The 24301-nt window shown below is 36.0% G+C and overlaps 1 protein-coding gene across 2 annotated transcripts in view; it reads right to left on the bottom strand.

The window, feature by feature from the left end:
• The window catches only part of SCN9A (sodium channel, voltage gated, type IX alpha subunit), a 123325-nt gene extending 99670 nt beyond the window's left edge, over nt 1-23655 (bottom strand). For both annotated transcript variants that reach the window (XM_012726128.1, XM_012726122.1), the window contains exon 1: nt 23390-23655. The gene's annotated coding sequence lies outside the window, so the exon portion shown is untranslated. The remainder of the gene's footprint in view (nt 1-23389) is intronic.
• Nucleotides 23656-24301: the final 646 nt, after the last annotated feature.

Here is a 24301-nt window from a genome sequence, read left to right as displayed (position 1 = left end):
CTTTCACCAGCCATCTTGAAACCACCAAGATGGAGAAGAAATATCAATAAAGACTGTCTCATCCTCCTACTCCTCTGAGCCTCTTGATTAACCTGCACTGCTGTGGAAGGTAATTTGTCTTGCCATTTGTAAACAAACAAGACAGGGAGGGTAGGTAATGCCCTAACAATTGTCCCCTCTTTCCCGCCTTCCTCAATTTCCTAAAACACCACAGAATTGGTCAAGGATATAAAAATGTGATAGAGCATCACTATATCTTCTCATTATTTATCACCTTAATTCCAATTTTAATACCAAAGACTCTGAACCTTTTTTCCTTTTTTTTTCCAAATGAACCTATCATGACTTGGAATTTCTTATAGATCATTTTCAGCCTTGCCTCAGGAAAGCCAAACACCTCTTATTCAAAGCAACAAAGCAGGAGGATGTACTGAGATCCCTAATGTTTTAAGAACAATTCAATGCTGTACAAATGAAAACTTATTATTCATTTTAAAGTACACATCAGTGCATAAGCCGTGTCCACAACATAGAGATGGGCCTCCAGGGGCATTTCTCCTAATGAATGGGAGGTGCTGTGCCCAAGCTGGAAAAAAAAAATTATCACCTGTTTGTGAAAGATAGAGTTCAGCTGCTACCTTGACAACAAAAGCAAGCACATTAGTGACCTAAGGGATTGCAGAGATACCTGCTATTGTTTGATACCAAACGGAATTGGAAACTTACTAAACACGGAGCAGGTGCAGAGAAACCTATCATTGTTCTCTCTAAAACATGGGTTCAGATGAGAATCAAGCTCACTGAAAAGGGTATATAATATCTATATAAATGCATAATAAAGTATATAGTATCTCTTACTGAGTGCAAAAGCCAGGAGAGGAAAAACTCAGAAAGAACAAAAATATGAGACAGGATATCTTCAATAATTTTGATAAAGTCATTCAAACCATTTGAGCCTCAGACTCAACAGGACTCAGTTTACTTGAAGAACTAACAATTTAAAATGTAAAATAAAATGGAGGAGCCTCCTTGGTGGCTCATGGATTAAATCTCAGCAATCATGAATCTATCAGCAGCCACTGCAACTGAGCCCAATCCCCGGCCACAGAACTAACCCACATACAGCACAGCAGACCTCTCCTGTCTCACCCACTGCTCACCTCAGCAGTGTATTTCAGTTAATTTGCCTGTTCAGCTCCCCACTCTGTCTCTGGTGAATCCTCTCACCACCCCTCCCCCTACACCTCTGACCTGCACCCCAGCTATTATATACCAAATAAATAAATCTTTAAACAATAGTAAAATAAAATGGAGAAAAAGGGCAGGCAATGTGTAACCCACATTTATCCTTATCAATTGTTGCTATCTACCAGGTCTACTATTTTAAATGTATTATAGGTATCCCAAATTAGTAGGAATTTCATTCAAAGAACACAAACAAAAAGTGTTAGTATTGCTTTTGTCTATGCTTTTGGCACTAGATGGACATTGTCTTTCCATCTTTCTAGTGCATTGTGCTTTCATACTTCTTATTCCAATTTGGGTTTTATATAATATTTTTGGAGGTTTTGTTCTTTCCACTTATGCAGATAACTCCTGGATCAAAATATAAAATATTTTAATCATATAGAGTAACAGCTGAAAATAATTTCACAACATTGTCCTAAGTCCAGAAGGTTCATGAATCACTGCTCTTAGAAAGCCACCCAGGGGAAATATTTTCATGCAAGTGGTCACACTGGGAGATCAGCATTCCTAGCAGGTGATGTGCCTCATATACCAATTGTGTTTGTGTTTTTTAGCTTAGTAAAGTGCTATTTAGTGGACCCCCAATTGAGGGGAAAAGCTTTGAGTTCTGCGCTACTTAGGATATCTCTCAACTAAGTGTTTCATAATTAACTAATTAATGCTCAAAACACACCTGCGGCACTATTAGTACTATTCCATCATTCTTCATAATTTCCAAATACATTAAAGCTTTATGTGAAGTAATCAATAATGACAACACTGTAAATATATCCAGGGATTCATAGATTATCCTCCTCTGACCTCGCATTCTCATGCACTGGATAGTCACCATCCAGTAGTTAGGGGTTTTTAGGAATCTTGATTTAGAGTTTACATAATGGAGCTGTAAGGATACAGAAAAGGAAGAACATTTAAGAAAAGCATAGCTCAGTAGTGTGAGAAAAACAGTGACCATGCGAATTTTAATTCCAGGGAGTACATGAGGAATTAACAACTTTTCATGAATATGTTCCAAAAGGACTAACCCTTTTTCCTATAACAAGATGGTGGGTGCTCAAATCAGATTCATGTTCAGGGAAAAAATATGGGCAAGAAACTGCTTACAGCAGTTCCCAACTGACAACTCGTGACTCTCAAAGAAGACACCAACTCACGAACAAATGAAAATGAACTCATACACCACCTTTGAGCAGAAGGTGATTGTAATTGATTATAATATAACTGTAACTGTTTATAATAAGTTGTTCCTTACAAACTAAAAGTGGAAACGCTTTCTGCTGTAAAAAAAAAAAAAAAAAAGTAAATCCACTATGTATATATATCCTTCAGTTTCAGCAAACCAAATCTAATTTCCCTGTACTCTTGTTACTCTGCCCATTTAAATGACACTATTAATCAGTAAATAGGACTAGGAAAGAAAAATAACATTCACTACCTAAGTACTCAGGATAGACATTAAAAGAAAAAACCCTATTAATTATTCTTTCTAAATCATCCCCAAACTCCTTCCCTTTTACATCACCATAACTTCTGTTTCTTTACCTCTTGTCTGTACTATCTCTAAGAGTGGCCTATTTCTAGGTGTGCATCTCTTTTCTTTCAATCTAGAGACTACACATTACTGGAGAGAGGTAAATAAAAGCCGATCACATCACTTCTCTTACTTAAGCTAGCAATGGCTCCTTCACAAGGGCATTTGAAATGAAACCACAAGAACTTTTCCTAAATATCTCCAGACTCTTCCCGGTGATTGGCTCCACCTCCCTACCCTGCCGCCTGATGGATGACTGTAGTGTAGTGTAATATTCCTATCCATCCTTCTAGAGCTACTTCATCCAGGACCAGTTTCCTTAAGTCTCCACAATACACCCCATGTTCAGCCCAATAGGGTACATAATAGTCAAACAAAATATGGAACTGATTCAACACTTCCATATTTTTTACTCCATATCTTACGTTAAAGAGAACAGAAACAGGGAGAAAAAAAATTCTAATGGCAAAGGCCACAGAAAACCAGAAAACTCTAAGTTCTTCATTTCCCTGTTGTATTCACTATTTTCTATACAATTAATTTTATTTATTTCAATTTTTGCATTGAATAAGGTGTTTTACTTGCCTACTGAGTACTTTTTTTCTCATACTATAATCTGAGATATTAAACATTCTTAATGATCAGAGAAAAGTAAAATATAGTCAAGTCTGCACACTAGTGTTCTCTACTCCATTTTAAATTAGGTCATATTTTTACTAAATAACAGTAAGTATGGGAGACAGTGTACTAGATCAGCAGGTATATAGAAATATTTGAAATTAACATGCTTAGTCTGCTATATTTTCTATTGAAAATAGAATTTCTACTGTAGGTTTATTGACTTCATTCTAACTTGCATTGTTAAAGTAATTTTGCATGACATAGACAAAATCAGTAACTTACAAAATGAGTGGTTTTGACCAGGAAATCTCTGTAAGGTTCTTGAGCTTAAGGTAGTATATGCAGACATTAAAAGGATGCATACCTGAAATTTATGTTATTTCAATACAAACAATTTTAAAGGTAATCCTATCACTCTACTTTCTCAGTATAATTTACAAGAGAAAATATTCTACATAACACGAGATTATCAAATAGACACTTAGTGTTCATTCTTATCTGGGTTTTCTCTATGAAACTTTTCTTTTTGTCATACTATGCCCTTGACTTGGTCTTATGCAAGCAGGCATTTCTACGTGTTCATCAGCTGCACAGAATCTATAGGTCAGAGATCCAAGCCTTTGGTTCTTCTGATTTTGAGGGTTTAGAAATTTAGGAATATGGGGGAAAATTTTTATTTGGGGGAGAGGAATTGTGTATATAAGGTGCTCAAAAATTCATAAATACAAATTTTTAAGTGGCAATCCTTTATTTTTTAATAATATTTTTAACTGTGCTTTCTATTACTCTAGAAACACTGAATTGAGCTACTGGAAATTCATTTGTAAAATAAGGACGCACTACTGTATTTCTTGAAAACACTTTTAACTCAGTCATCTATCATTTCATGATCATAAGCACACTGTCAGTCAATCATCTTGCAATTGTCTGCAACTGGTCACCAGGGAAAAAATAAAAGGTTATTCATAGCTTAAAAAGAACATCCTAAATGCATGCATTATCTCAAGTGCATTAGTAGCAGCATATTAATATATGATGGGCAACATATTATTAATCAAAAGATGGTTATAGCTAAGAATGAGAAAATAGGAATTTCTAGAACCATAAATGTAATCAAGGGTTAATGCTATTTGATGGTAACATTTCTTTATGAGTAAATTTTCCTTAAATACTATTTTGACAACAAAAAGGCTTATTTGGAAAGCTAAGAAAAAGCTGTTTTGCAACACACAATTTTTTTTTGTCTAGTTTGATCTTTAAGATATGTACATACAAGTGAAAATATTTAATTTGGCAACACACTTTCACTGGAATAGTTTTTTTTTTTCCTAAATTAACGCACGGAATGCCTAAAACACAAGACTAAAATAAGCAATGGGAAATAACAAGAGAGAAATATTTCAATATTTATAATATTTAGAAATATTCTGTCAACCACACTATTACTTTATAGTTTACCATAAAATCATGAACTGCATACATCTCATTGTGAAAAAAAAGTCCTCCTGCAACTGAATGGAGGACATGTATGTCAAAGGTAAAAAACATGCTTCTTTTTCAAGCAGAAGACAGATGAGTCATGTGATGATGTGCTATTGCAATGTCTTCATGGCTCCCTTGCCAAAGGACTGATGCATATTTAATCACTTTATCTAATGGATGTGATCTCTCAAGTCACAGTTACCCATTAGAAAGCTCTTGTTCTGGTTCAGCTGAGCACTCTGTTTGCATTTCCTGACTCTGTGGTTTCAGAGAGGCATAGTTAGTGGAGAATTCCCTGGCTGATCCATCTGTCAAAAGAATAGAAGATCATCTGAGTCATAAGAATGGGGGGCAGGGTGGTGGGCAGAAGAACCGCTGGGGTTCACAATGTCCAAATCTTTGGAGTCAGGTGCCTACATGGTTAACTTTAATTACCAACAAAGAGAATTTTCTTTTTCTTAATGCTGTATCCTTCTGGATTAGAATGGGAACAAATCTCATCCTGAAGTTTTCAATTACTACCATTCTGAAGCACTTCACCAATATATCTAATACCACCTAAAAATATGTTTATTTGCAAAATAATAACAGTGACACTTGAAAAGATCTCATTTTTATTCCAGTATAGTTTTCTCTGTTGTAAAATAGTTTTGTCTGTCTGTATGTAGACTAGACTATACCACAGTACTCTTTCCAACTGCCCTTCTGCATAAGGAAGATACAATGTTGAAATTATATTTGACATAATTTTAAAATAAATCTTAGATCTTTAAGACGAGAAAGAATTGCTAACTTAAAACTATTGGTATGTTTTCTTATAAAAATTTGAATGGAGTGTTATTTTATACAGTCCTAATTAGGACAGCTTAGTAGCAATTTTAAAATAGATATATCCAGGGCCAAAGTACATCACTAAGAAGCTGAAGCCACTTCAGCATGAGTTGGATCCCAGCCCCGGAGGTGATCCACATGGTGTGGCAGACCTCTCCTGACCCGCCCGCTGCTCCCCTCAGCAGTGTACTTCATCGATCTGCCTGTTCTGTTCCCCACTCTGTCTCTGGTGAAGCCTCTCGCCACCCCTGAGCCTCTGGCCTGTATGAACAAATAAATAAATCTTAAAAAAAAAAAAAAAAAGAGGAAAGAAATTCCAAAGTGGAGTCTAATGTAGGAATATGAAAGGGGCCTCCAGATGTGCCCTGCTTCAGCCTGTTGCCTTCAACACTGTAAATTGGGTGGGAGTCAGTCCTATGCAAATAAGGGTCACCTAAGTGGTATTCAATATAGAAATGTTAAGGTTTGTTAGAACAAACTGATTATATTTAAATTGCTGTAACATCAAATTAAAGCATTATATAAGTTCAGGTGTGTATTACTGAGAATCAACATGTACATATATCTTAATTCACAGGTAAAAGTCCAGTTCTGTCCTTCACTGTACCACTGTTGCCAATGAATTAGTTTCTCTAAACTAAGATATAAAACCCTCAAGTTTTAAATTATCTATCATAATGAAGCACCACAAGATTTCTTTTGAATATTTCTTTTGAAAGGAGTTGTGCTATCATTATGTATTAAGAAGGAACAAATGTAATATTTATTCATCCATAAGAAATTCTATCTTCACAATTAGAAATTTGCTGTCTTCATCTAGTAAAAAAAAAAATTCTATAGCTGGCCACTACCTGCAGAATAACCTGCATGCCTCTGGCCTGCCATAGAAAGCTTTTCCCAACCTGGTACTAACAGGCTCCTTTCTTTCCTTTTTTACCTTCTATATTCTAGTTGCATCACTCCAGATTTCACTTCCTAGAAAGGGCAGTCAGATATTTGTAATGATCCCTGCTTTTTCATAATGTCCTCACTGTTCAAACATTCAACTATCCTGATTACCTGGTTATTTACCTTTCAATGGACAGCTCAAAACCTCTTATATAAGGAGATCTCACTTCATATCCTACCTTCTTTCCCTCAAATATAAATTCCAAACCTTATTAGCTTCTCTTCATCTGTCTTGTTGTAGGTTCCCAAGTGATCCTTCAGCAGATTTTTATCACAGCTCCTGTAACATCTCACTTCCTTCATTAACTTCCATATGTATCTTCTCTGAGATTCTAAGTTCCTTGTATAAGGAACTTGTCTTAGGCATCTCTTACCACAGTGTTTTGCATTGTACACCAGTATAGTACTTCATAACAACTGGTGAATGTGTGCTAAGTAAAGATTTCTCCTGTTGCAAACACACAAAGATGCAAGCACTCTGTTTTTAAGACAACATATATGCCTTCAAATTAGTGTTTTTTGCTTTCTTTGGGGCAGATACCCGGAAGTGAAATTGCTGGATCTTATGTAGATCTATTGTTAACATTTTGAGAAATCTCTACCTGCTTTTCATAGAGGTTACACCAGTTTACATTCTTACCAACAGTATACAAAGAGTTACTTTTTCTCTAAATCTTCACCAACACTTGCTTTCTTCTAGTCTTTTTCATGTGCCGGTCTATGTTCATTAAAGGTCTTTTTGCAACAATTAAGTTATGGAATGAACCTGGCCAAAGGCCAGACAACTGTTATATATATATACACAATGGAATACTAGTCAGCTATTAAAAAAAGTATAAACTATTGCCATATGTGACAACATGGAAGATATTGGAGGGGATTATGCTGAGTAAATCAATGAGAAGGAGAAAGACAAATACTAAATGGTTTCACTCATGTGTGGAATATAGAGAAACAAAAACAAAAGGTTGGACAAAACCAAACAAAACAATCCCTAGAAATCTGACTATAAATGGAGGTTACCAAAAGGGGTGGGGAATGGTAGAGGATGCATAGAAGGGGTTCAATGGGCTATAGTGAGGGACTATGGGTGTCTTAGTGTAGGATGAGTGTAGGATGTGACCATTTATCTGAGGATGTTGCCCTAAATCATATAGTGTTGTAAACCAATTTTATCTCAATAAAAATTAAATAAATGAAAAATATCAGCTGCATGGCTACCCATTTAAGAACCTCTAATGTTAAGGGTATAACCTCCAAATTAAATATAATAATATATAAGTGATTATTTAATTAAGTAGTTTCCTGATTGCCTAAATATTACCAATAGCATCATGTTATATAGTGATATATATGAAAGAAAAAGGGAAATATTCCTTAGCTCACATTAGATCTTACATATGTCAGAATTAATCTTTTTGTGAGGCCATAAAATCACCACAGACTTAGATGACCTTTGGGGCCACTAAGTTATGGCCGCAGAAGAGGCCTCACACCTAAAAAGGTCTTGTACAAAGAATGCATTTCCATTCTGATAATAACCAGGATGTAAAAGAAATCATTCCAGACCCTTCTGGTTCCTTTAGACCAGAAAATAATAAAATAAGCATCAGACAGCTTGATAAGAGATGAAAGTCAAAAAGAAGGTTAATAATAATCTGTCTGCCTCCTATATGTGGAAGAGACCCAGCAAAACTGAATACCATACCACAAGGTTTTAGACACCATCACAAACAATTTAGCTAAGAAAACAGAGTTTTGGGTAGGAAAAATGTGAGTCAGGGAATTCACCAAGGTAAGCATAATAAATAAAGGACTGCAGATTCTTTTTTTTCCCACTGAAAAAAGAGAAGGAGATGAGGGCTGCACAGTAAGTTGGGGAGCATGCCCTTACTGAGAGAAGTTTACATGCAAATGCCTTTTTCAATCTCAATCTCTATTCAATCTTCAGAGCTCCTCCCAGGAAATCAATCTTTTGTTAAATACATATTTTGGGGTGGGGGTACATTATTCATATATCCACCTCCAATAAAATATCAACATGGTTTAAAAGAAAGGGCATAATAATTTTGATGCCAGGCAAATTTAGATGTGAATTCCCTGATCATAATGTATGACTAGCTCTGTGGCTTTATGCAAATTCTTCATAAATGAAACAGAGAAAAAATAGGTCTTACAAAACGATCACATGGATCGTGTCGAAATGCCTACTGTAGGGCCCAGGTAAACATATATTAGCAACATTAATCCTTTTTCCCCATGTATACTATGAATTATAAATGATATATTTGTTAGTAATGCTTTGTTTCATTTTCCTAATATGTTTATGGCTTTAATCTAAAATACAGGTACAGTAAAATCAGAAGAAAACATAACACAGTTATTAATTTTATAATTCCAGAGTGAGAGAGACCTAGGCAGAGTGAGAAAAACATAGGTTCAAACCCCATCTCTGCTGCTTGCTAGCTTGGTGTCTACATTGTGAAAAAGAACTGTAAATCACCATGGAGATCATTTTAAGGAAAGAAATAAGAGACTGTATTTTTTATAATATGCACATTTTTCTGCCACCTTTTAAGTGCACAGAAAGTTGTCTTTATTAGTAATTTTTATCAATCTTATAACATGATTTTGCATGTATAAGGCTGTATTACATTATAAGAAATAATTTATTTGCATATACAGAAACTTTTCTTCTTAAACAGACTACATTGTAAGACAATAAATAAATAATAAATAAAAGATTAAAACAAAATTTGATCATTACTGAAGCAAGACTATACTGCTTTCTACCAATAGATGGTGATATATGCCACACAGATCCATTGAGTGAGTGGTAGCTGACAAGAGACTCCTTAGTCACTGTGATGTATACAACATGTGTACATTGTTCTTAAATGGTAGTGAAAATTATTAAATTCATTAGGTTTTTAAAATGAAAAAATAGGTAGATTGTTGAAAAATTTAATAACAAAAGGAAATGAGATATGATGGAAGTCAAAGCAGAAATAACTGGTAACTCAAATAATGAAAACGAGGCATGCTGCCAGTGCATAAAGAGTAACCATCTTTTCTAACACAGTAGAAATGATTCTTCAGGGTGGAGAAGAATCATGAAAGATTAAAAACTTCTGAACCTAAGGAATAACTAATAAGACAGAAACATTATTTTAAAAACAAAAAGGGAAATTTTCTAGCATGGGTCGGATGAATTTCTTCATTAATTGTTTATGCACCCGAATTTAATGCTTAAGTAAGAGAAAGCTAGGTGTTTTACTCAAGAAGGTGAAAATACAAGCATAATGCTACCTGCTGATGAAATATCCCTGGCAACTCAAAAATGATTCAATGGATTCAAGATCTGTTAATCCAGCACTGAAACAAGTGAGTTAAGTTGCATGCATTCCAAGGTATCTTTGAAGTATTTGTGGGCACTATCAAGAAAAGTTGTCATCTTTGACAACTGATGTCATGTCAGCATGATGTTGATGTTCTTTTAGAAGGTATAGTCTTCAAAGAATGAAGTGCCTGGTTTACGATTCTAAAGACACTGCTTATTTAGTGAAAATTCATCTAGGGTTGAACTTAGTGAACCTAGAGTTCTGTGGAATAAATTAGATGAAGGCTAGTTTTTAAAATTAGCCTTTTGCAATCATATGCAATTATTTGTAGATGATCATAATAGAGGAACTTCCATGTTCCCTATTTCTCTACTCGCTCAAAATTAAAGGTTTTAGTAACTCTGACTTTAATCTGGAAATGAGGAAATCCATATAATATTGTTTTAAATGTATCCTCTTTTTGAGGTTATCACTTAAAAATACCACGGGTACCTTGGAGTATGGAATGGTGACATGCATCTGAGGAGATATCGCTCTGAATCACATGCAATTTTGTAAACCAACATTACCTCAATAAAAAAAATTAAAGAATAAGTTAAAAGTAATAAAATAAAATTAAAATGCATTCAGAAGATGAAAGGTGTGGTTATTTTTTAAAGGGGCAAGTTGATCTATGATAGTACTTCTTATTTTGTACCATTTTGAAACTAGATTTTTATAGTTTCATGATAAATAGAAATAGGCATAGAATTGTGAAGAAAACCCCAAATTAGATAGAGATAACAGTATAACTAGCAAAGAAAATTAATCCTATTCCTCAAACTTACATTCTGGCAAACATCTGACCAGGAAATTTAGATTCTAAGGTAAAGTGAGTGAGTGCTTAGGCAAAGAGTGTACAATTATTCAATGGTAAAGGTGCTAAGTTTACATTTATTGAATTCTCTAAACTGATGTTTTAATTAATTAATTGAAATATTTATAAATATAAAGGTGTCATATGTCTTATTTTCATGACAATATAAACTGTACTCAGTGACCTTGAGCTTCCATAAATAACCTCCATTTTCTCACTTACTGGTAGCTCTGACTTTAGTAACTGACTAGTAACCCAAGGGGAAAAGGCACTGCCTGTGGGACTTAACCTCACCCAGATGTCTAATGGAACAAGACATATTTTTGGTACAGATTTTAATCTTCAAACTTCAGTTCTCAGCGGCAAACTCTTCTAAAAATACTTTAATAAAATTATTTGAAAAATTACTATGTTCATTAAGAGTTCAGAGAAAGACGATGTTTTAGCTTGCATTATTTATTAAAATGAATCTAAGATACCAAATAGTCAAGTCACTGATTTACCAGACAATTAAGAAAAAAACCATTTCTTTCTCATTAATTTACTCATTTGTTTACTCAAGTACTTCCTTTATAAAGTTGTATTTACTGTGGTTTACTTAGTTACATCACAATGTGTATCTGGCCAGTATCGGTTTCACTCTACAAGTGTATGTTACTTCACCATACTCATCACCAAACCCCCAGTACTGGAATCCCTTCTCACTTTGCTCCCATCTCATCACACACCATATCTGGTAGCCTTAGTCACAGTCCCTAGTTCTTCTCCCTCCTGCTTTCACCCCTCGCCCTCCCCTACTCCCCGATGCCTCAGATCTACGGTCACCTTTCAAGGTTTATTTTTGTCTGATCTTTTGCTTGGTTTCTCTGTATTACACATATAAATGAAACCACCCATTATTTATCTTTTTCCTTCTGACTTATTACCCTGGCATAATCCCTTCCAGCTCCATCCATTTTGCTGCAAACAGCATGAGTTTATCTTTCATCATTGTGTTTGCTCGTTCAAAATATTAGTGAGTACCCAAGATGCACAAAAAATTGTGCTGGTGTGGAGTGGATTATAACTGTAGCATGATAAAAATCCTGCTCTATTAAATAATAACATTAAATAACTAGGATCAGATATGAAGAGATCCTGAATCTACCATCTAGTTAGTAAAGAATCAGAAAGCTTAGACTCTACAGGTAGTGGTCCAACCCAAGAATGTTGTTTCAAAAATGAGATTGGTCAAAAAGCAGAATAAATCCCAGCAGTGTCCTATTCTCATCGGAATATGTAATATTTTCCCTAAATCAGGAATCCTCCTAAAGTGCTGGTAGACTCAAAGAATTCAAGAGTTTTAATCCCAGCATACAAAGAAAACAATAAAACGGGGATGATTGAAATGGCAATATACAAGTGAAAAGATGTTCAACTTCATTAATTACCAGAGAAGTGCAAATAAAAAAAACACTGACACCATTTTGCAACCTGAAGAATTGCTATCATAAAGTATTAAAGAGAGAGAATAAATGTTAACAAGGATGCAGAGAAATTGGTGGTAGAAATAGAAAAATCATTAAGCCACTGTAGAAAACAGAAAATTAAGTGTAGAATTATTATGCTCCAACAATGCCACTCAAAAGAAAAAAAAAAAAAAGTAAATAAAAATAAAAGCAGGAATTCAGTCAGATATTTACACACTAATGTTCATTAATAGCATCATCCATAAAAACTAAAAGGCTGAAACAAACATCCATAGATGGATGAATGGATATGAAAGTGGTATAGACATCCAACTGAATATTAGTCTTAAAAAGAAATGACATTCTGTTATAAGCTATAGCATCGACTCAGCTTTACGATGTTTTGCTACATGAAAATACACTCCCCAAAAAGAATGACTATGACTCCTTTATATGATAAAACTACAATAATAAAATTTATAAATTAAATAAAACAGTGGATATCAGGACTAGGGGAAGTTGAGGTAATGAGAAGCTAATGTTTAAAGGGGTACAAAGTTTCTATGCTGAATGGTGAAAAATATCTGGAGATAGGCGATGAAAATGCAATAATACCCTGAATTGTACATTTACCGCTTAATAAGATAAATTTCGTTATGCAAATTTTATCTCAGTAAAATTTTAATTAACAAGAATTTCCTGCAAACTGCTAATGAATAGTCAGTAGGATACCAATGACATATCAATTAGTAGTTGGTCAGCCTTGATAAGATTCAGGTGATTTAATCCCAGCTTGTTTCTTTTCTATCTATTTTACTGAGCTTTAATCATTTATATCTCTGCAGGACCACTATTTCATAGTAAGTATTTGTGCCATAGCTATACAAATCAATCAGAATATTAAAAATTCCAGAATTTAAGCATTTAAAGATATTCTCAATTGTGACCTATATCATATTGTCTTTTTTCCTCAAAGGGCATCCAATAATCAAATCCAATGCAGATGGGAAAAGAATATTTACATATAAATCATCAGAAGAGACAAAAAGTTTAATTTTGTATAGAAATTAGGGTTTTCCCAGACATTACATTTAATCTCACTCTGTGGTATAGTGTCTAGAACAGGATCCAGTAAAAAAGGCTTTCTGACCATTCTAATTAAATAATGCTTCCTTCCCTCAACTCTGCTATATGCTTCTTTAAAACCGCCATTATAATGAAAAAACAGTAACTTATTTACTCATTTGTCTTAAAAAATCTTGAAATCTTTGAGCTGTTCACTGTTGTATTTACAGTATCTACAACAGTGCCTGAATAGCTACTCAATAAATACTTGCTGAAGGAAGAGAGTTAATAAAGGGAGAGTGAAGAAGAATTATTGTTAAACTTCAAGAAACACAAATGCTGAGAGTTCTAGGATCTGCTCTGGAGCAACCCAGTATCCCTTTAGCACTGCCCTTGGGATCTCTGCCAGGTCCTCCGTCTCCACAAACCTCAATGACACCAATACCAACTTGGATGCCAACTCCTGACCTACACATTTTGGAGGCTTACCAGACAGGGCTTAATGATTGATTACCAGCTTAAAAAAATGTAGCTCTTTTTATTATTTTTTTATTATTTTTTTACTATCTGACTGCCATTCTACCTCTTAAGCAAATCCTCCAACAGAAAATGCTTGCTTTTAGAAAGGATTCAGATTTCAATCTTTTTAATGGGTCAACTTGAGTATTTTTTTTAAATGCTTTGGCTCTTTATGCAAACAAAGCAGAATATTGTCATCTAGAACTGCTAAACCCAAGCTGTGACAGAAAACAAGCAAAAATGTTGTTACTTTCTTGAGTAAGCAATAAGTGATTATAATAAATAGTAGAGTTGAGAGGCAAACGTTACTAAATCATTGTTAACTTATTCCAACCATATTTGTAGCAGATTATTAAGCTCCAGTAAATTCAGAAGTTGAGCACAAAGTTGTACAATAAGTAGGTATTATTTATAGCAAATATGCATTTAGAATAACCACGTGTAAGGCACCATGCAGGAATTCCAATATAAAAACATTTGGCCCCTACCCTTAAAACCTTGGCTGTTCAGGGCCCTCCTGTGTGGAGCAACTGGTTAGGGCACAGCACTGGAAGCTGGAGGCAGCAGCTTCCATGTAAGTTTGATTCCCACATGGCTCAGCAGACCTCTCCTGTCTTGCCTGCGGTTCTCCTCATAAGTGTACTTTGTCCATCTGCCTTTTCTGCTCCCCACTCTGTCTCTGGTGAATCCTCTCACTGCCCATGCACCTCTGGCCTGTACCCCAGTTCTGTCTGCATAAATAAATAAATTTTCAAAAAAAAATCTTGGCTGTCCACAGGGCAAGCTGCCAATCACAGTCACTAGACCTCAGGGGTTTGATTTCCAAAGGATTTTATATCCCACTCAAAGTGTATTTGCAGATAACAGATGCTAAAAGAAAATACTTTGCATTAAAATTATAAATATAATGTAAAATAATTTTCTAAGAATTTAAAATCTTAGAGTAAGCAAACTTAAATCATTGACTTAAAGAAACACTTTAGTCTGACATAAATCACTGCCCTTGACAATAAGTACTGTGATTTAAGTTACACTTGAGTATATTTATTTGTGGTACTATAAATAGTGTACTGCTCTGACTTAAAAGTGTTTAAATTCTTAATTTCTAGGATACAAATAATTTCAGATAAGTCCTGCCTTCTTTTTCACCCTCTTCAAATCATTTTACTTTCTCTATTTCATTATCCCCTAACACTCCGTGTCTCCTATGTGCAACTTCTTTCCCTATGCTTGTCTTCATCACTCAGTTGAATGAACTTCACCCTGATATTTCATACACATATTCCTTTAAGCATAGTACCTCTCTTTTTGCAACTTCTGTGTACCTTAGGAAAGTCCCATTTCCAGTTTTAATTACCTAATTATAAAACAAACAACATTTTTCTGATCATAACTAAGTCAAGTCAGAGTAATACAATGACAACCCTAAACCAGTAAAGCAAAATCATTCAACCTCTTTAACAATGAGAAAAACATTTAAATGTATCGATATCTTTTCAGAATGTCTTACTCTCTAAAAACTCACCTAAATCTCAATCTCAGTTTCTCACAAGAATCAGTATCCCAGATAAACATTTAAACAATCATCATTCTTTTCCTTGTTATCCATTATTGTATTTAGCTTGTTATGCTCAATGGCAAACATAGGAAATTTTAGCTTCATTAGTTGTTAAAAAGGTTATTTTTGTAATGTAACCTGTGTGTGTGTGTGTGTGTGTGTGTGTGTGTGGACTATACGAAAGTGTATGTTATAAACAATATCTTTTTTTCTTTAAAAGGAATATGTCAGTCAAGAGTAATAAACAAGCTGAGTCTTTGGAAAGATTAGGTAACTTCTGAGGTTTGTGTTCTCACTCAAAAGTTGGTTGTGGGAAGTTAAAGAGTATTTGCAGAGCCCTTAATGAACTACTCAGCAAAAATGAGACCTTTATACATGAGGTTGTTAAATAAATGTTATTATCAGAAATATTAACAAGATGTATGTTGTTTTATCCATATTTTCCCTGATGTCAATGTACCTATTATATATTCACTATTTCAGGACAATGTCATGACATTGTCCTGACTAACTTCTTGCAAGAGATAATCTATTATTCTTCATAACAGCATTAGAATCGTGGATTGCCAAACAATAAATAAAAATAATTCTAGGCCTTCCCTGGTGGCAGTGGGGAAGCTAAAGTCACTTCAGCATGAGTTTGAAGCCCATCTGCCCCGGAGGCGTCCTTTTGGCATTGCATACCTCCTGACCTGCCCACTGCTCCCCTCAGCAGTGTACTTCATTAGTTGGCCTGTTCTGCTCCCCACTCTGTCTCTGGTGAATCCTCTCACAGCCCCTGCACCTCTGGCCTATACCCCAGCTCTGTATAAATAAATAAATAAATATTTTAAAAATAATAAAATAAAAACAATTCCAATATTACTCTTAATTTGATGATCTGCATTACAAGACACTGATTTTTGTTAATGAATCACCAATGAAATAAAGCAAATGTTCATATTGGCCAACATGTCTCTCAGGTTCAAACTTTATTTGCTAACAGAAGTAGGTGAACTCCACTGAGCTTTGCTCCACGAATGCACAATTCTGATGGATCAGATTCAAGAATAAATGGAATAGTTTGCAAATTCCTGAATTTTAAACTCCCCCACCATGTTAATAAGGACTGTATAATGGAAAGGTCCTTAGAGATATGCAATTATATAAATATCTTTAAAAATATAAGAGGGCCCTCCCTGGTGGCGCAGCGGGTTAAAGCACAGCACTGAGAAGCTAAAGCCACTTCCACATGAGTTCGATTCCTGCCTGCCCCGGAGGTGACCACATGGTGCGGCAGACCTCTCCTGACCCACCCGCTGCTCCCCTCAGCAGTGTATCTCGTCGATCTGCCTGTTCTGCTCCTTACTGTCTCTGGTGAACCCTCTCACCGCCCCTGAGCCTCTGGCCTGTACCCCAGTTCTGTATGCACAAATAAATAAATCTTAAAAAAAAAATAATAAAAATAAAAATATAAGAAACTGCATTATTAATATCCATTGAAATAGGACTAGAAGTAAACTAACAAAGATGACTTTAGATTTTATACTATTTATATTCAAAATATAATCAAGTACATTTTGATTGTAATATAATTCCAAATATCAGCCAACATGATTGAACATCTCCTGACAAGACACTAACATGATTGTTTTGAAAATTTTTTAAAGATAATTTGCACAGCAACCATTTTTACACAGAGTTGCACTTGAGAAGTGAAAGCATTTGACTAAGACTACAGATTGAGCAAGGGAAATATCTAGAAAAAGGCTTTTTTCCATGGCAATAACATGAACAGAATTCTAGTTCTTTGGGCTTTTAGTACTTTTCAAAAACAGTTTACAAAGATTCTGAAACATAATAGGCCATGATAAGAATTTTCAAAAGTGCTTCTCTGAATACCCACTCCATAAACATTCATTCCTGAAAGTATGTTAGGTGATCTCATGGGATTATAAGAACCTTGTTCCCAGTTGACCCTGAGAATGCCATTTTACTTCTTCCCATCTGAATTACCATGCATTAAGTTTGTTTCAGGTAACAAGAATAAGTTATGTTAAAGAGAAAGAAAAAAATCAGCACTTCAACTTTGTAGTATTTTGTTCCATAAATCAGTTTTCTATAAAGTTTGGTCTCAGGGCAGCAGTCCTCTGCCCACCTGTGACTATGCAGGTGATTCTTTCCACCAGCTCTCCTCCTCTATAGGGCAGCAGCCTCCTGCCTGCCCGTGACCTGTACCTGTCAGGATTTATCTCCACTGACCTCCCTCAGTGGAGGATGTTCACCTCAAGGCTGCCTGCCTGCGACCATGCAGGCCTCTCAGCAAACCTGTCCCTTCCAGGGCAGTTCTTCGCGCCCACTAGGCCTATGCAAGTGTCCTTTACTCCTCTGTCCTTTTCCCTAGTAAACCTGCTCTTTAAATGTTAATAAATAAACAAATAAAGTTTGGTTCATTTCCTGTTTTTAAAAAACAATAGAATGCTTACACATAAAATACAAGTAAGAGTTTTTATTTTAACAGTGTTGGAAAACTGTAATATTTCAAATATTCAGGATATTTACCTACAGGCATGTTAACTTTATATTATCATCTAGAGAAAGTGAAGGCTTAATTTACAAACAAAATAGTCTATGCATTCTTTTCAAAATATGCATAATTAATAAATTATCTTTCATTTAAAGAAAGTATTGTTTATTGTACTTGAAAAAAATCAGTGGAGTTTACATCAATATATAAGGTATATTTCATTATCAAACAATATTTTTCTCATTTCCCATGTTCTACTTTCTTCATGGACTTGAATATCTACATTTACTTCCTTTTTGAATTTTTAAATAAGTCCTCAAAAAGATAATACAGTTATATGACTGCAATGTATATAGATCTGAGCAACAAAAAAAAGATGACAGACACTATACCAGAGAAATCATCTCTGTTAGCAACCAAGTGACTAGGGTTTGAGTTGGGCATACAACACAAAGAAGAGTTCACTTGCCTTTGTATATATTTTAATGTAATCTTGTAATTGTGTAATCTTCCAAATGGTTCACCAAATAGATTATTTGTACTAATAGTTTAATTGATATTGTAGCAAAATTTGCAATACTGGCAAATATCTCAAATGTATAGGAATAAAATATAGAAGATGAAAAAAAGACAGAAAAAAAGCATTCAGTACAAGGCAATGTTGGTGGTCCAACATTGTAAATGTACATACTCCCTCTAAATTTCTAAGTGAACCATCACAGATGCAATTAGACTTTTATTGTATTCTGATAAATGCATTAAGATACTTTGTTAAAAAAATCCAAAGATACATTTTAAAAGTTATGATCAATAATGGCAGTCTCTCAAACACTTGATAAAAAGAAAAGGAAATCATAAAATGAATAGCGATGCAATTACAATTAAAATCATGTTTAACAACAACATATGGCATTTTGACTCCCTAATATGTCACTTTAAAAATCCACAAGTATTCCATTTCCTGTTTTTTTGTTTTTTGGTTTTTTTTTGTTTTGTTTTTTTTTTTTTTAAATAGAATGTTTCCACTTAAAATGACAAATAAGAGTTGTTATTTTAACAGTTTTGGGAAAACTGGACAGTCACATAAAAAAAAAAACTTGACCATTCTCTCATACCTTACACAAAATTTAACTCAAAATGGTTAAAGACCTGAAACTATAAAACACAGTCTAGTCCAAACTCCAGCATACTGACTGACTTCAGTAATGTCTTTGGCGACTCAACTACAATGGCTTAGGAAACAAAAGCAAAAACAAATGAGTCTATATCAAATCAAAAAGCTTTTTCACAGCAAAAGAAACTATCATTAAAATAAAAAGACATCCTACTGAATGTGAGAAGATATTTATACATCATACATCCAATGGGGGACAAATATCCGATCTCTACACAGAACTAAGACAACTCAACAAAAAAGAAATAACCCAATCTAAAACAAACAGAGGTGCTAAACAGACATTTTTCTAAAGACACATATGGTAAACAGCCTCATGCAAAAGTGGTCATCATCTGTTAACAGGAGGGAAATACAAATCAAAACCTCAATGAGATATCATTTCACACCTGTAGAAATAGCTCATTTCAAGACAAGGATACTGAGAAAAAGGAACACTCATATACTCAGTGGGAATGCAGACTGGTACAGTCTTTGTGGCAACAGTAAAGAGACGTCTCAAAATATTAAAAGCAGGTCTATCGAATGATCAAACAATTCCGCTCCTAGGTACCTACTCAAAGAAGGCAAAAGCACTAATTTTAACGACTATATGCACCCCTATGTTCATTACAGCACTATTCACAATAGCCAAGTTTAGAGGACAACCTAAGTGCCCAAGGACAGATGAGTGGATAAAGAACATTACTCAGCTATAAGAAAAAGCAAAATATTGCCACTTGCTATTTGCTAACATGGGTGGAATTGAAGGGGATTATGCAAAGTACAATATATCGCAGGGAGAGAGACAAATATGATTGCACTCCTATGTGAAATATAGAAAAACTAAACAAGAAACAGACAAAACTAAACCAAAACAAACCTTTAAAATATGACTGTAGAATTAGGAAACTGGATGGTTTACAATTAAAGATTATGGGTGCTTTGGTGATGGGTGTGTTGTTATACATCTGAAGAAGAGTAAACCTATTCCCCCAAATCATACAATATTGTACACCAATGTACCAATGTTACCATAAAAACATGATAATACAGAAAAAAAAAATATATATATATATAGTTGTTATTTTAAAGAGAAAAAAGGACTATTTTCTCAGTGGGTCTAAATGATACACAGTGATTTTTATATATCAACTCAAATTTGTTTTTTGGCACTGCTCATGGCATTCCCTCTTTGTTCCCCTCTTTATCATGGTCTGGCATTTGTCCTTACCACCCTCCAAACTTCATTCCACCTTTAGCTGCCAACAGTTGATAGCTTCCCCTGTTGCCTAAAGTCATTTCCTTCCAGCTTTATAGAGAGGAAAAGTAAGTTAAACTTTCAATGAAGAAATTCCATTTTGCAGAATGTCAAGGCACCAAAAGTGTTCTTATACTCTACAAAACTAGTCTACCCAATTCTGTAATTGTTTTGCTATAAATCCACATACGGAATTATGTTTATACAATTGTACATCCATTTTATCATTATCTTGTCATCTTAAGTGGTATTCTAAGTCCAAATAGTTCTATAGGGAGGAAGTTATATTTCTGTGTGTGGGGGGAAATAGTTGATTTGTGACATGTCAAATAGAAGGCCATCTTTGATTAGCATGCTGATGTACTCCAAGACAATACAATAACCACATGTGTCACCTTCACAAAAAAATTAAGAAAATCCCTGGTATAATTGATGCAGTAGTTAAGTCGTTCCAGAAGAAACAAGATTTATCAACTTCTTTACCAAAAAAAAAAAGGGGGTGGGGGCTAGTCACTCACTAGATTAAAATGTAGTATTAATCAAAGCTTGTCACTAAGTGAAAACTAAGTTTTTATCAAAGTTAATAGTAAAGCTACCTGACTACTTAATATCTTTAAGTACGGTCTCACAAAATAAAGAAGGAATTTACTACCACAGAAGTATGTATATATGTATGTGTGAATATAAATTCTAGTGTAAAAATTACATTGTCATTAATCAGCATGGAATCTTAGTCTCCCCCTTACTCCCAATAACAACAATAGATCTTCATGGGTTAGTCTACAATGTACCTCTGGGTTTTCCTTAGTGACACTCTGGATTTGTGAGATAAATGCCCTTGAACCCAGAGTAAACATCAACATGGATCTAATTTGGTGGCAGGGTAGAAATAGAAAATGGGAAGAGACCCATCTGAGAAGTATAACCGAACCAAGGTCCATTTGGAAGATAAGACCGATAGCGCTAAATATGGACTGGATAGGGATTAAATGCTGTCACGAGGAAGAGAGCACGATCAACACTTGGTGGATGGTAGAGTCATTTACTCAGGTGATGAACTGGGGAAATGGCTGAGGCAGTGCTAGGGAAACTCATAAGTTATCATTGTGACATTTAAAAACATCCATTTACATTAATGAATTTTAAATTCCTTTATAAGGTCATGTCTTGTCTTAGAAAAATATCATAAAAATTCATCCAGCTTCACAATCTTTCAAATATTTAATAGGAACAGAAATTAAATAAATGCTAGTTTTTATTATTCATGCAAATGCAAGATTCTGGAGTTTTTTCCCTTGCCTTTGGAAAAGTGGGTTTTTCATATTAACTAAGTTGAATAAATACAGCCCAACTGATTCAACCCCTGAATTTCTTACCTTTTCTTTGCTGCCAAAACTCATCAGCAACAGGCAGCAAAAACACAAGAGAGTTAAGAGGGCTCCCTTGATTATCTCCCCACCCTAGGAGACAAGAAAAGGCACCAGGATGCTCCTGGCAGAAAGCCAAACCTGACTCATCTTTCTCTTGCAGAAGCATCAGGTACCCTGGGAGCCTTCCCTGCAACACAGAAATCAGTCATGGGGTCTATACCCAGGCTCCAAAAATACCTCACTGTGTCCCAAGCTTGCACAATGGTTCACTTCTAAAGTCAGGTATTTTAAACATCTACAAATATAAAAAATTATTCTTGAGCAAACTATCATCAGTTGCCTAAAGAGAGGACACATCCTCCTTTATATCAAATGCCATATTTTGTCTAGCATTTATTGTGAGGAAAATATTCTAACAATCATGATAATTCCTTCCAGAGCATTTGGCTAAGCTAGCTTTCTAACAATCAACATTTTTAAAAAATTCTACTTAGCACAGTTACTAGAAAAATGAACTAATTTTTTCAAAAATGTAAAAACTTTTAAATAAAATGGACAATAATTGGATTGAATTAGCAGGTTATATATAGTCAGATTTTATTAATGTTTAAGTAAAAATCATGAAAATATATTTTAAATTACAGAAAGAAAAAAAAAGAACAGGATATATATTTTCTCTAGCCACAGAGAAGGAGAAATAGAACAGTGTTTCTGGCAAGAACTGACTCTTTCAACACTGGTTTCACATGCAGCAGCTGAAAAGCCTTCACACATTTAAACCCTTGTGTTGATTTGGTCCTTATCTTATTCGAGTGAGCTTTTTAAAACATGTCCTAAGCTGCTCTCACATAAAATTTTCTCTCAGCCCCAGTAGACATACTAATGACTATAAATGCTACAACTTAAAACACTGAAATAATGAGTGAAATGTTAGCTATTGTCACAAAAGATGACATTAAAGTTTCCTGTTTGCAATCCTATTTTGATCTTTTTATTGCCTTTAATATATGCAAACACCATTTTCCCCACTAAAACTAATTCAGTTGAAGTCGATAAAAAGTTTTAATGCTTTTGAATGAATTCGCCTATAAAATACTTGTTTGGGAAAAAAAAATCAACTGCTACAAGAAAAGGGCTAAGCATTCTGCTTTGTATTTACGAGCTCCGAAGGGGCGCGGCGTTTCTTCACTGTCCCCACAGGTAGCACCAGCTCCACTGCTTTCTGCCCCCTCAGCTTGAAAAACGTTAAATACAAAACATGCTTTTTGCTCCAAAGAATACGAGCAGCCCCCTCCCTCCCCCCCCCCCCCCGAACCGAAATCCAGGCTAAGACGGCCGGTAGGGAGCAACTGACAGTAAACGGGCAGGTGTAGCTGCGTCTCTTCTCCACAATTTCAGAACGTGGCAACAAATCCACACCTACAAAACCCGTCAAGGACCGGCCTATGAAAAAAGTGGCCCTGCCACTGCATCCATTGCTGGGGCTCCTCCGTGCATCCATTCCCCCATCTACTTCGGGGGCCTAACTCCGGGTGACCAAAGCCCACCGCTGCGAGGCGGACACAGGTGGGTGTGGCGGCTGAAGCAAGCGCCGGCGCGACTGGCGGCTCCCCGCTCGCCGCACCAAGGGAGCTGTAGAAAAGACACTTACTTGCCACCTCGCCCGCGGTTCGTGCCCATTCAGTGCAGAATCCGGCCCCGGGGTGGAGGGCGCGGGCTTCAGGAACCCTCCCTTCCGCGCTCCCTCGCCGTTCTCTGCTGTTGCTTCTCCCTCTTTCTTTGGGCTCCTGTTGCTCCGCGGGCGCTCGCACCAGCCTCTGGCACCCAAGCGAGCCCGGTTCCGGCCAGTGCAGCCGGTGGATTGGAAACCAGACACCCGCCGGGGGAGCACCAGCCAGCGCCCGGACCGTAGAGACTGCGCCCCTCCTCCCGGGGCGCGCCCAGGCAAGCGTCCGCCCCGCCCTCCCGGGCTGCGGAGCCGCTAGTTGGGCGCCCACGCCCCCTCCCGGCTCGCTCCACTCCTGCTGGGAGCGCTGAGCGGGCACACAGCTTGGGGCACGGTGGCAGCGGGGCTGCAGCCTTCCGCTTGAACACTTACAGCAAAGGAAGGGTCACAACCCCCATCTGCAGCGACTCTTGCCACCTGCGTGTGTGTATGTGTGTGAGTGTGTGTGTGTGTGTGTGTATGCGCGCGCGCGCGTAGTCCAACAGCTAGAAGAGCCCTTCCCTTACTTCACCCCCACCCTTCCAGCTCAGCAGAATCTACTAACGTTTCAGAGCAGACACTTAGAGTGGCTTGGTGTAGTTGAGAACTCCAGGCAGAGCAGGTGGAGACCTATGGCAATGGTCCTGCCTCCTGGGGCTTGGGCTCTAGAGAATTCTAGGCTGGGAATCCGTTCCTTCCCGATGCTTTGCCACCGAGGTTGGGGGACGGTGATTGCGCAAGACCTGTCTCTAGACTGCGGTTTTTCTTTCCTGTTTCTTTTTTCTGCTCTTTCTTTCTTTCTTTCTTTCTTTCTTTCTTTCTTTCTTTCTTTCTTTCTTTCTTTCTTTCTTTCTTTCT

Source organism: Condylura cristata, unplaced genomic scaffold, assembly GCF_000260355.1.
Source record: "Condylura cristata isolate star-nosed mole 26May11 unplaced genomic scaffold, ConCri1.0 scaffold00002, whole genome shotgun sequence".
NCBI classification, from domain to species: Eukaryota; Metazoa; Chordata; class Mammalia; order Eulipotyphla; family Talpidae; genus Condylura; species Condylura cristata.
Note: the sequence above shows the minus strand (reverse complement) of the source record. Positions and strands in the feature narration are given on the sequence as shown.